The sequence below is a fragment of the Hemibagrus wyckioides genome, linkage group LG22 (genome assembly GCF_019097595.1).
Source record: "Hemibagrus wyckioides isolate EC202008001 linkage group LG22, SWU_Hwy_1.0, whole genome shotgun sequence".
In the NCBI taxonomy this organism is placed as follows: domain Eukaryota; kingdom Metazoa; phylum Chordata; class Actinopteri; order Siluriformes; family Bagridae; genus Hemibagrus; species Hemibagrus wyckioides.
In genome coordinates this window covers 10,257,940-10,272,026 of record NC_080731.1, presented here as the reverse complement: position 1 = coordinate 10,272,026, position 14,087 = coordinate 10,257,940, and positions in this window count along the sequence as shown.

Genomic DNA, 14,087 nt, shown 5'->3' with positions numbered 1-14,087 from the left:
AATTTGCTTTTAAATAAAAACTTTTTCCCATTTTTTAGGTTTATTTAACAAATCAATTTGACAAATCTTTCTTAATTAGGTGGTAGAGAGATTCATCATGCAACTTCATCATTGCCTCTAGACTTGACGTGCTTTGTCTTTGAATTTTAGTTGCTAATACAAACTCTTAATTATTTCAAAGCTTTACAGAGAAATGTTATCATGGTTATCATTGTTTATTGTTAGTGTTGTACTATACAATGTTTAACCTATAACCTGAAGGTTTGTACTGCTCGACCCAATTTCAGTCAATTTAGACCTTGATAATAAATAACAAGTTTTTGGTTTCAGAAGTCAAGAGTATAGCAGTAACGCAGAGGATGGTCTAATGATGATATTATGCAAAATATAAATGTTATATTTTTAATAATGTTATTAGGTTTTTAAGTGAATTGTCATTTGGACCAGTCAAGATTAGACCCACCTTTACTCTTAGCCATACTTCTTGTATTAGTTTTACTGTTGTTGCTGAATAATTATTATTATAATACACATCTCTGAGTGAATTATATACATAGGTTCCATTCGGTAAAGAGCCGATATGAAAGCCCTTTCTGTAAATCAATGTGAGAAGTTTATAAGCCGTGTTTCACATTTTGTAGCCGTGATTACTGAAGCCAATTATTCTGTTTCATCAACCTGCATTTACAACAGTCAGAGGCTGCTCGGGCATTGTGGTCGGTCACATGTGGTCTGACACGAGCTGCACACGGTTTTGAAACTTTGCTGTGTATTATTTTACCAATGAGGTTCTCATTAATTCAGCTGGGGAGAAAATAACAGGTCAGGACTTTACCAACGCAAAAAAACGTGGGGGGCAAAGCCGCAGGGCAGCTCCACCAGATTCAGTCGTAGGTGTTACACTACCATCAGTACATTAAATTAGATTTCAAATAAGCCTTTGAAGAGTTTGGAGAAGAGTCAAGCTTTGCTCAGCATGGAGCCTGCTGGAGAGCATTAACACTATTACGATAATAGCATAATGCCTGAGGATCATGCAGCAATTTTAGAAAACAAAACTTGATAATGGTTATCCTCAGGAAAGCTTCACCATTATGGCCTACACATGGCTACCTGAATGAAACATGTGGCCTGTCTTAGGCAAAATGCTGCTCCCGCAGTTTGAGTCGGAACTCGGAAATTGCCTGCTAGCACTGTTGCGCACGAACATATAGAAAGCTCTCCTTAAGTGGCCAGGCTGAATTACTCCCTGTCCAAAACCGCTGGTCACCTTTTTCAATGAAGCTCATCCAGGTGACACTGAGAGAACAGAACAGAAGACAGTGGACCTGTTTTCTAGATCAAACCTGACCTGAACATTCAACTTTAACCTCATAAAAAAGACCTGAGCTACTCATTAGTATTTGTAACATCTGCAGCATGGATGATGAGCTCTGCTGTAATGACAGACATATGGGGCATCTGTGGAATGGAGCTACTAAAAAGGCCATGTTGTTTTAGAACAAAAAAAAAAATCTTGTAAAATATTACTTAAGAACACTTTTGTTATTTTGTTAATAAGGGAATTTAAAATCACTAAAAATCACTTGGCTGGAGTTACCTACTCTGCTTTAACTAATAGAGGGAAAAGGGGGGCAGTTGGGGGGCAGAGGTTTATGTGAAAAGCAAGTGAAGCTGAGCTCCAGTAGTATAATTTGATGGAAATATAAATCAGAGTCTGGCATAATGGTGATAATAATAATGATGCAATACAGTTTCACACTGATTTATAGACAAAAGTTTTCCTTTAAAAAATTGTAAAATGTATATTTTTTCCCTCGGCGACTGTTATGTGTTGTCTATATACATTTGTCATTAAATCCAAATTTCTTTCTTTTCAGTTCAAAGGCTTTACTGTAACATGTATCTTTGCCAGTACAGAATGAGAAAATGAATAATCATTCAAGGTACTTTAAATTGGTTTGCTGCCAAAACTGACAAAAAAAAGGAATACCAAATACTGAATGTCACATGAAATCAGTTTAAGATTCTACATTACTATATTAATACATATTTTGGACAGGACTGCTCCAAGTGTTGGCACTCATAAGCAGTCATGAAGGGCAGCATCACTTCTTTAATATAAATTTAAGCCCTACATAATACTGTTAAAAAATATCACACACTATCAGCTAAGTGTTGGGTTTCTTAAACCAGTAGCTCTACACTGTGCAGCTCCATACGGAATACACTTCAAGAGCTCTTCAAGAGGTCCTTTGGACACTTAAGGGTTCTTGAATTATTTAATGTTTATTATTTTGCTTGTCTGTGAGAGCTGTTTTTCTGCATTTAAAATGTTATGGTTATTGGAACTTGCAGCTTTAGTCTGTTATTATTTCTTACACAAAATATATGTCTATGAGGATTTTTTCATTTATCTCCTAGGCATATTACTGACAGCGGAAGTTGTCAGATCATTTTACAATCGCTTTGGTCTGAGTGGAGTATTTTGCCGATAGCAGTGGATTACGGTAATGGATGGCCTTATCAGCAAGTCAAGAGGTTGTGCAGGTGGCGGAGAGGTTTATGACACACTGCATTGTATCATAAAGAAACCCGGGGACCTATTTTGCTTTATCTGAATCTCATCTCTCTTCTCTTTTGAGAACATTGATCTCATCTTATCAGTGTGGCCTGAGGACTTTTTGTGTCCTTTGTAGGAACATACCAGCCCTGACCTGTCTTCACAATGCCAAAGTTTGCAATTCACATGAAGAAACCAGTCACGATTCTCTAATATGCCATGCACTGATGTTAGTTAAGTAGTTAGTTAGTTAGTTAGTTAGGTATATCTTATATCACAGATGAATGTACTATTTAGACAGAAAAAAGTCCATAAAGTTTACATTTCTGAAGTTTGTACAGCATTTCACCACTGTAAGTAACTGATGTGAGTATTTAGACATTTATATTCATGTTATTTTAATACACTCTCATAAAAATAAGCTCTTCTGATATGGACAGAAATGATACAGTGCTGAAAGGAAGCAAACACAGTTTGGCTTCAAGCAAGGAAAAGAAAGTAAGTCACAGACCAGACCATTGGATCTAATTGGGTTTAAGAACACTTACTTCTCAAACCTTTACACACACTACTGGAGAACTATAGGTCATGTTTAATAAACTAGAATGCTTAAACACCCTAAGAGATATTTAAATTCAGTAAGCTGTAATATGCATGAAGTGATATTTGGCTAATTGTACTTGTCTAGTTGATATCAAGCATCTACTGTAGTTCTAATATAACCCATTAAAAAGACATTTATTTGAGACTATTAGGTAAATCAAATGAAATCAAATCAATCAACTGATCAGAATTAAATATCTAAATTTTAATAAAATCAGAAGGGACACTGGCACATAATGTTATCTGATCCACCATATGAATAAAGTTCCATACTAAATATTAACAAGAAAATCAACAAAACCAGTTAAATGTGTATGAAACCATTTCTGAGTCACTCCACACAGACTGAAGTGGATGGCTGATGTTTTACAAGAAATTTAAATCTCTAGTTCAGTAGCTAGACGTGCTAGATGGAGGCATTATTATTTCTTCATTCCTATAGATTGCAGTAAGTGTTTTATATTGTCACAGACACTAATTGTGTCTTGGCTTTAAGTGATCATGGAAAATAGATCTTGCAGAAAGGTCACCAGATTTGATGGAAACTGTAGTTGCCCATGAACTGAAACCATAGTTTATTCTGACCTAGTCTGTATTACTGACTGAAATTTATATATGAAAAATTTCAGAATAAAAATACAAGAATTGTGCTCAAGCTTTCTGAATACTAAGAAAGATCACCAACAGTAAGTGATGAAACAGATCTGTTCATTCTTTAGCATGTAGTGAGTCAGTTAAGCCTCTAATATGCTTGTAATAGTGACAAGGGGGTGGAGAGTGATTTATGATAGTTAGAAAACCAGTTGGTTAATAGTTCAAGGTGTTACTTTGAGATGAGTGGCTTTCTAATAACACAGAACATGGCCCTACAGCAGTGTAATTAAATCACATGCTCTCCCCTAAAACAATGCTATACCTAAGGGTGGAAACTTCAGAGAAAGTATACTAAGAAACATGTTGGATGAGATTACTTCTCTTTTCCTATAATGAATCATTTTTAACAGTAATTAAACAAACCAGAAGAACTGAAAGTCTTCGAAAGCTAGAATGTCTGGAGATAATTTAGAACTTATTTACATTTGGAAAATTAGAAAAGCCTCATTTGCAAATGAATTAAATACATATTTATTAAAGAAATTAAAATGAAACTGAAAAGATTTGTGCAAAAAGGGATAGTAGAGAAAAGGGACTAGCTTCTGTAAGAATCATTCATTAAAAATTTTTAAAGTATATATGTTTTTCAGGGTGGTCTGAGTTGGCATTTGGAGCATTAATTTGTGGTAAACTAGCATTAAAAAAACAATAACAATAACAAAAGCAAGCATTCATTTTGCTAGATTTCACCATAATAATACTGTTTTACTTGGATGAAAAAGTTTGATGATTCATTCCCTAAAATTGAATGACTAAAGCTCTATTGGAACTGAACGTCTTCTGGTAGGCATCTCAAACATATTAAGAAAATGTAGGCGTGTGATTGGTGGACTGTCATCTCCAGTTTTCTCCTCTATGTTAAACTAGTGAAGGCATTGGGAGATGGACAAACTAAAGATGGGTGTCAAAGGAATAAGCAACATGCAGTATTATTTTAATGAGGTGTTTGGCCACCACAAAACAAGAGAACAATTTTAGTGTGCCTTGGCATAAATTCTAAAAGATCTGTAATGCAGGGACGGTAAGCATTCTTACATAATATTCCTTCAGCTGATGATAGAGGTGGAGAGTGCTTGAAAATATATGTGTTGAGTTAGGTTGAGATCTGGAAAGTGTAAAGGCCAATTTTTATGATTTATATCATTTTCATTCTCATAAACCATTCAACCAGTCAAAGTGATTTTGTATACATTTGCAGTGAAGCTCTAGGAAAAGTTCTAGGCTCTAGGAAAGCTCTAGGAAAAACATGCCATCAAAAATACTGGATTATTGAATTTGTCATCAAGTCTGTACAGCTGAGGGTTTTACATTAGTCATGGTAAATTTGCTTTCATTATGACTGAAGACTGTTGACAGTATTACTTTTTTAAGTCCACTTTCATCTGGCTTTCTTAGAAAAAAAAAATCATTCATCTGATATGCAGGGAGTTTTGAAAAAATCATAGTGTATATTGATTGAGAAAGTCAGGATGGCCATTATCATGATCAATAAACAAAATCTTATCACTAATTATCTCAGCAACAAGTAGTGTTCCATTTCATTCTCCTTTACAAAAACTTAAAGTGCCAACCTGAGACACTATCTAAACAGAATGTCAAGCATGTGGCCCACTTGATAACCTCTTTTCCTCATACAGGGTATGTCTGGCCATAAGATGGATGAGGAGCTACTGACTTGGTTGCTCTTCAAGACAGTTGCAGTACCTGTGAGGACACCATATTTGAGCAACCCTTTCAGTAAGACAGAAAATCCTTATGTCATTAAAGAACTTATCAGGTCTGATGCAAATAGTCACAGATCTGCTCTGGTTACTCTCAGTACTAAAAGCAAGAGCTTGTTTAAAATGCTCTAAAAATTCAACTTTCCATGATCTTAAGTCTTTCTAGTACAAGCTTGTTACTCGTGAAGGTTTGTCTCATTGTCATTTTGCTCCTTGTCTCTTCCCATTATTTTTTTTTTGCAATTAATGCTTTATAAAAACTTCCAGAAATAAAAAATCAAAATAGTTATCTAGTATCTGTTGTGTTAACAGACTTTGTTATTATAAAATGGCTGCTGTAGTAATTGAGGCAACATAACAAACCAGGGTGGTTAATTTGGAAGAACTTTTGCATAATTCAGCAACAGCAACAACAACAAGTCCAGGAACTAGCCACCACAGTCAATAACCTCATACTATGTCTGACCACCCCACCACCATGAATCCCAGAGGAGATGGAGCAAAATCTCTTCATCATTCTCCTACAATTAAAAGTAGCTATGACAAAGAAATATAGTGCCAATGCCACAGAATGGAGAGGACTTTTGTTGCAGTGTTCATTAACCTTTTCATTTTTGCTACAGAAGAATCTAAAGTTACAATTTTGATTTTATTACTTACACAGAATGCCAAGGCCAAGACCGGGTAACCACCCTTTTATAGCAAAGTTTTAGATCTATAAGCAACTGAACTGTGCTTTGTGCTTTGCTCAATCGTCTTGATAAAGTATGAAGTAGGGAAGAACAATGTGACATAGGGTCAGAATACAGCAGTGGAATATGCTCCTCAGTTTCTCACACTTGCTTCTGGCAGTGGGTTGAATGGACAAGCATTATCACATTTTATCATGGCCTCTTGGAAAAGCACCAAACTGAATTAGTCTTCCAGGATGACTTACTAATTCTGGAACAGCTCATCTCACTGTCCAAACAGCTGGATTATTTGCTTGGCAAACATGGTTTTTGCTTAAAACAAACATTATCTGGCACCATTCCGACAGGATCATTTGAATCCATGGTAGGGTTTACTCTAGAAAACTAATACTGTCTGAATGCAGGGCTCTGTATTTTGGAGGCTTGGGCCATTTGCACACTGCATATTGCATTTATTTTGGAAGTTTAATAAAGCCTGCATTTAAGTATCAAGCCCCCAGAGTTTCTGGGAGATTTATCACATGGAGCCCTAAACATTTGAACAGCCTTGCCAGCCATCATTATCACCCGTATTATTTTTTGCCATTGATGGGTACTTGAATGTTGAAGAAGTTGAATGGGGGTCCTGGAATAAATGGTCAGTGTACATGCAAGTAGGACAATACCATCAAAAAATCTACAGTATGTCTTAGCTCAATCATGTTGTCTTTTTTTGTTTGCACTGGATGTTTTATTACCCAAATGCTCCAGTACAGTGAGGAGAAAAGCAGGAGGTATATAGTCCAATATTGACTATCAAAGAATGAAGATCACCCCAAAGATCCACCACCCCATATTCAGAAATGCTGAGCCACATTGGAGTGCCAGGATGGAACACATTACTACACAAAGCAGGACTTGTGTGGATATGGGAGGGGAACAAGCAGAAAACTGCATTCTTGACAACAAGTCACCATGAATAGTTAATGCCCTTTTCATCATCAAGGTCCATGCTTGATGATACTGACAAAATTTTGGTATTTTAATGAGACAGTGTTAAACCTGTAAGCGTTTTTGCATAGAGGATTATATAGTGCAATCTGTGTGGCCATGGCCTGACTTAATCAGAGTGCAACAGAGATTCTTGGAATTTGTTAGCTTCTCTAAATGTTTATTACAAATTTCACTTTCACTGTGTTTGCCAAAACATAACATTTAGGCTGAGATGTTCACAAATCTCAAACACGCACAAGCCCCTGCCCCCGTCACTGACCTGAATTACTGCTCAGTATCAATGGCAAGGTAATATATTCGCATGCAGTTTTTTAAGGAAATTGGGGGTAGGTAGTTCAGTACTTCTTGGAAACCTTTTTAAAGGAAACTATGGAAACTTCCACCCAGGAGCCTGAGGGGGCAAAAAAGGGGAGCTCCTGCCTGTAGCTTAGAAGGGAAGATAAAGGGTAGGGACGAAAGGGTCCTATGGCCAACTGCAAGGGGTGTATGGATTGTCGGGTAGGAGTGGCTCCCAGATGAATACCCGACATCTGGTCAGACGGCACCCACAGAGATATAACAGGCAGCAATTCCCGGCAGATATCTCACCTACCTGTTTACAAAAGTTCTGAGGGTGCAAATGGGCAGTAATTTCATTTGCTTCCTCACTTCATTGTTCCCATAGCAACAAATAATAGAGGTGTCATTAATTTTGTCCATCTCAATTCATAACAAAGGTGATCATTTGAGTTCAGATCAGATCAGATTCTCTCTCAAAACATGATTCACTAAACCCTACCTTGGCTGTAAGGGGTATCCATAAACTAGCTCTGATTAGCTGTACAGAGGTGCCCCTTTAACCCTGAGGTCACTAGTGGCCACTTTCTCACTGGAAGAGAATAATGAGTGGATCTCTCTATCCTGCTCATTAAAATATCTGCAAAACAGCACAATTGAACTCTTTTCTTCAGTTCAAAACAAAGAAAGCAGACTTTGTATTCAAAGCATATGTGACCTGAACAGTTTTATCTGGTATTGTCATGCAATAAAGGAGACACCAACTACACAAGTGGAATTTCAAAAGCTTGTTTGAAGGACAGCAAACTTATGTAGTACGTGAACAAAATCTTGCTAGCTTGTGTGCACCACAGGTACATGAAGAGAGCTTTAAAAACAGTATGCTGCAGTCCATACCCAGTTTTACAGCTGAAGGAAAATCTGAGTTTTGCATAGTTACACACCAGTGTTCGTTAGCATAATCCTCTGAGCTAGCTCATGTGTACAGTCCAATCACACAGCTTTTAGGTTTACTGAAGCCCAGTTTCACTGAACCATATCTTCAAAGCTCCACCCTGATCCACACATATGTTTACTTACTACATACTAAATATGTTTTGTCAGATTTTAATACAAGCTTACAAACCATGACCATATTTTGGCAAATTAATTTAACACAATACAATACACTATAACAAGTTCCAAGTCCAAACAATGTAATTTGTCACTTTAAAAAAATATGGAAAACAAAACTATTACAAAGAGTGGATTTATGAAGTGGAAACAAAGAGATCCTTTATAGTGTGTCTTCAAAAGTCTGTATTATAGTAACCTAGCTTTCTCACAAAATTAGTGGCTTACATAAAAGTTAACGAGAGAGTCTTCTTGGTCTCTGGAGCAGGGCTCTGCATGCTCTCTTTGAAGCATGACCATATATTCTATGGATACTCTGCTGCAGCTATGGCTCCAGGCCAGAAGAGCAGGTAACAAGCATTTCCCACACTGCCTGAGCGTTCGCTCACACTGCTAACTTCCTGACTCAGCGATAGCCAGCTTTGAATGAGGAAAGAGAATAAAACTCAAAGAGCTTCAAAGCAGTTTCCAGGTTATGGGTCATCTGAAATGCACTTAGATAAAAGCACAGCTAGAGTTCTGCCTGACAGAGAGTCATATAAAAGAATGTCATTTTGACGGTCATTTCCGATAGGTTGGAGGTAGAGATCTGATAGGTCTGTTCATGATGGTCTTGACTTTCAGTCACATGAGCCATTTTATCAGCCAAAGGCTAAGAAGACCTCAGCAGTGAGATGCAAACAACCCATGGGGTCCCCGTCATGATAAGGATTTAACTATGTTGGGGATAGGCTGTGGGAGAGGTCACATGGGTAATTCAGTTTCAAATGATCAGTTAGTGTTAATAATTATTTCTTTTCTGCATTTTATATTTGTGTGGCCTGTTAAAGGTAATTTAAAGCAGAACCCAAGTTATGATTATTATAACATTTTACAGATTAATTAATTTTACAAATTACAGATTACATCTCGTTGTCTCTAGCAGGACCAGTTATAGTCTGTAATGATGTAACAACAGAGAGTCAACAAATACTTCAGTATTGCTATATAGCAATCTCTCTCTTAGGACAATTATAAAGAATAAAATGAAGTTTATTAAGCAAAAAGAGTACATGTAGTCCTAAATTACCTACACCAATAAGCCATAACATGAAACCACCTGATTGGTTTTGCCTAGGTTCCCCTTGTGCCAGCAAAACACATACTCATCAAAGCATGGACTTTAGTACACAAAGGTGCACAAAAGGTGGGTCCTCCATGGATCAGACTTTTTTGATCAGCATATCCCATAGATGCATGATCAGACTGAGATCTGGGAAAATTGGAGTTAATTCAACTGGTTGAACTCTTTGTCATGTTTCTCAAACCATTCCTTTTTGTAGTGTGTGTAGTTTTGGCATCTCTATTTTGAAGATGCTCTGACCCAGTTATTTAGCTATCACAAGTAGGCTTTTATCAAAGTCACTCAGATATTTATCCTTGCCCATTTTCCTGGTTCCAAAACATTACATTCAAAGAGCTGACTGTTGATTTGCTGCCTATTCCACCTCTTTACAGGTTACACTATAATGAGATAATCAATGTTATTCAATTCACCTGTCAGTGGTTTTAATGTTATGGCTGATCGGTGTGTATATTTCAAGAGCAGAAAAAAAAAACATATCCTTGCATGTAGACATAAGCAGGGGTTAAACTGAGGTGGCAGCACCAGGGAGTGGAACTCCTGCACCTTTGTTTTATGGGAACAACAAGAGGAGCTGATGGAAATTTGATAGAAGCACAAATCAAAGTATGGCATAAAAGGGAAAATGTTGATGCAATAAAGTTTCAAACAGCTTTCTAGAGAATTGCTTTTCTTTCGAGGTTGTAAAATACATACATTCAGTCGGTCAAGGCAAGTTTAACTGCTTTGTTGTATGATTGTTCCTTGCTGGAAAATAGTCAGAAGATATTTTGATGTTAAACAAGTAAACATGACATTGTGAAATCTTTGGCCATCTTACTGCCGTTAGTTAAATGAAGACAATAAAACAAAAACATAGTATAATTGATTATACTAAACAATAAGGCTGGAGTTAGCAATTCCCAAATCTTTTTCTGTACCCAAAGAGAAACTCCAGTGGTGCACCAACTTCTTAAGAAATTAAAGAGGCAAATCTTATCAGTTTTCAGGCAATATTTGTGTAAATGGGTCAATGGTTCAAATATATGCTCTGGTAAAACACTCTACATTCTCACACTGCTAGCTTCTGGGAAAAGCTTGCATCATGTTCAATGCCTTGATTCCATCATACAAAGTAACTCAGTTCACAAAGCCTTAGTTTAGTTTTTCACATGGCCAGGATAAACCGCTTGGTTTAATTCTGTCTGGAGACTCGAAGCCTTCAGGAAACACCTTAAGACAATGATTCAAAGTTATCCCCAACTTTTTCCTTCTGAACACTCTTTCTAGCTATCTTTTTATTTTGTTTGTTTATTTGTGGCTCTCTGTGCCTCAAACAACCATATCTGATCTGTTCTGTTTATAAATTGTATTAAAATATCAGTTTTCACTCCCCTGGCAGCTATATGCTTGAATTGCTTGAACAGCTATTCGCTTGAATTGCATCCCATCCTTATCATACGGGATAAAAAGATCTGCCAAATGAGTAAATGAATTAAATGACCCTGTGTATCGGATGTCTTTATATAAACTAAAGAGCTTTTTGGTGAATGTATGTTTTCACCTTCTGTTGGATTTATACTTCAAAGCAACAGACATTGTGACATGTTTTCTTTTTTTTCTCTAGTTCCAACAAAATCACTACACATGCCCTTACAGGCATAATAAAATAACTAGGAAAACAAACAAACAAATAAATAAATAAATAAGATGTGATTTAGGTATCAGCTTATACACCAAATTGACAAAAATGTCTTTCTTATGCTAGATGTTACTTATACTTCTTGCTTCAGTAATTACAGAGCCTGAAGCAGTTAATCCAGGACGTAAAATGGTTGCAACTGTTGAGAAACCGATTTTGCTTCCAACTAATCTCAGGAAACAAATGAGAGCCAAGGAAAGGAAAAAGAGTTATTTAAGAAAGTGGAGACCTATAGAAAGGGACCCCCATCTCTCTCTCTCTTTCTCTCTCTCTCTCTCTGGGATAAATAAACCTCCAGCTCTCATTTCCTATGAGGATATAAAGCAGGGAAGCAAAGGTCAGGCCATGAGGTCATTTTCACATACGGCCGGTTACGTGTGAACCGTGCCAAGCATTTATTGCAGTATTTCGGCCTGCAACCAATCAACATAGTGGAAAACTGGGCTGTGATGAAAATTTGCCAGAGAGTCAAACAAGGGTGCTTCTGTTTAGTTATGCCATCTTAGCTTGACAAGACACTCAAACTAAACATTAACATATGGCGCACACTTTTATTCAGAATGGGTATGGGATACATTTCTATTGAAGGCTCCCTACATATTTGTAATCACTGATAATGTCTGTATTAGCATTTTGATTACTGCTTCCAAAACTCTGATATGTCTTAAGTTAACTATAACACTGTGTCATAACTCTTATATGTGTGAAAGCACAAACCTAAAGAAAGATTGATGTGAAAATGAACTATCCTAAACTCATAGGAGCATCACTATTATACCTTTAATAAATGTATAGCATACTGATGTTCTGCTAGGTGAAATACAAGAATGATTGCAGTGCTAATACATAACTTCTCAACTTTTTTTTCTCAAGCCTGGTCCTGCTCACATAATTTTTTGACATGCCAGAAGCAAGTGATTACCAAGTGTAAATGTGTTTAATAAGACAGAGAAAACACACAGTATAAAGCACTGATACTCTAGGATAGGAAAAACTGCAGAATTTAGTTACAACCCTAAATAAGGGGGGGCACTGCAAACCTTAAGTGTGAAATATTTTCAGTAACAGCTTTATCCTAGTCAGTGGATCCTGAGCCTATGCTGGGAACACTGGGCACAAGGCGAGAAAAAACCCTAGATGGGATGCCAGTATCTCTCAACGTACCATGATCCACAAACTCGTTCGGATAGAGCAAGCTAGAGGACACTGGAGAACCCAGAGAAATGTCTGTGAAGACATTAACCTGAGTTCAAGATTGAACTGGAGACCCTTGAGCTCTGAAAAGTATAGATGATAGAAGATTTCATATTATTTTAATTCCAGCAGTAGCAGTCATTAAGAACAAAAAAGTCAAGCAAGACACTGTGTCACAAAATAATGTGAGAATTACAACTTACACACTGCAAGTAATGGTGTAAATAGTCAGAGGGAGATTAACTAAATAAGAGAAGGATTAACTAAACTCTGTGGTGGGAGATCTCCAGCAGAGTAACTGACGTGGTGAGTTTGATGCCTGGGCATCTGATGAAGGATGTATTGAGTTTGGGTCCCACTGAGCTGGACTGTGCCTGAGCTAACAGATTTGGAGGTTGTTAATGATTGCGTCAAGAGTGCAACACTAACAACTCACAGATGTAGCCACTTCCTCCTGTAGCTTCTTGCTGCGGTGCTTGACAAGAAAAAGAGAGAGTGAGGCCAACTTTAGTTTACTAGCATAAAGGGAATGGATAAGAACATTATGTATAGTAGATGTAGAGACAAGCGCCCTTTAGGTTATGTTACTTTGAAAATACTACCTTTCAATACATGCAATTTTTTTTTTTAAATTGTCTGAAATAAATGTTTTCAAAAACCCAATTTTGGGGTAAAAGAAAGGATTATAAAGATTATAAATGAATTTAAGTGAAAGTTTATGCATATTATTGGAAAAGAAATAGAAATAAGTCAGGGTTATGGTTGATCTTGGACCTATTCTGGGAATGGGGACCATTTTGGGAGAATTTATCCCATATGGAATGCCAGGCAATAGCAAGGTACCAGGCACACACACATACGCATGCACACACAAACACACAGTCACACACTCATTCAAATCTACAGACAATGTAGCAAGCATGTTTTTGCACAGTGGGAGGAAACCAGAGAACCCAGAAGAAACACACATGAAAACATATGAAACACCATACTGCCAGTTACCTGAGCTCAGGATTAAAATCAGCTCAGGATACCTGGATCCACTGCCTGTACTCCCACCATGTCACCTCAAATCAATACCAGAGCTTGCTATAAATCTTTAATTTGTAGGTTTCATTGGATTATCCTCCAGGCGTGTTTAACTAAATGCGCACTGTGCTCTACGAATGTGCAGACTTTGGTAGAACAGTTATTGTAGGACTAAAACAGAACAATGTTCTCTAGATTATACAATATACTACAATGTTGAAAAAACATTTGACTGACACTGTAGCTAAGCATGCAGCACAAATGCAGCAATGTACACTCTCTGAGTAACGAGGGAGAGTAACAAACCTTTAGAGAATTTCTACAGACAGGGCCTTGATCCTTCCAGTGTACAGGAATAATCTGTTGAAATACTGGGCTAAAACCCTCTGAGGTTGTAAAAGTTTGTCTACAGAGATTCTTGCACGTTGATTGATTAGAAGACTAT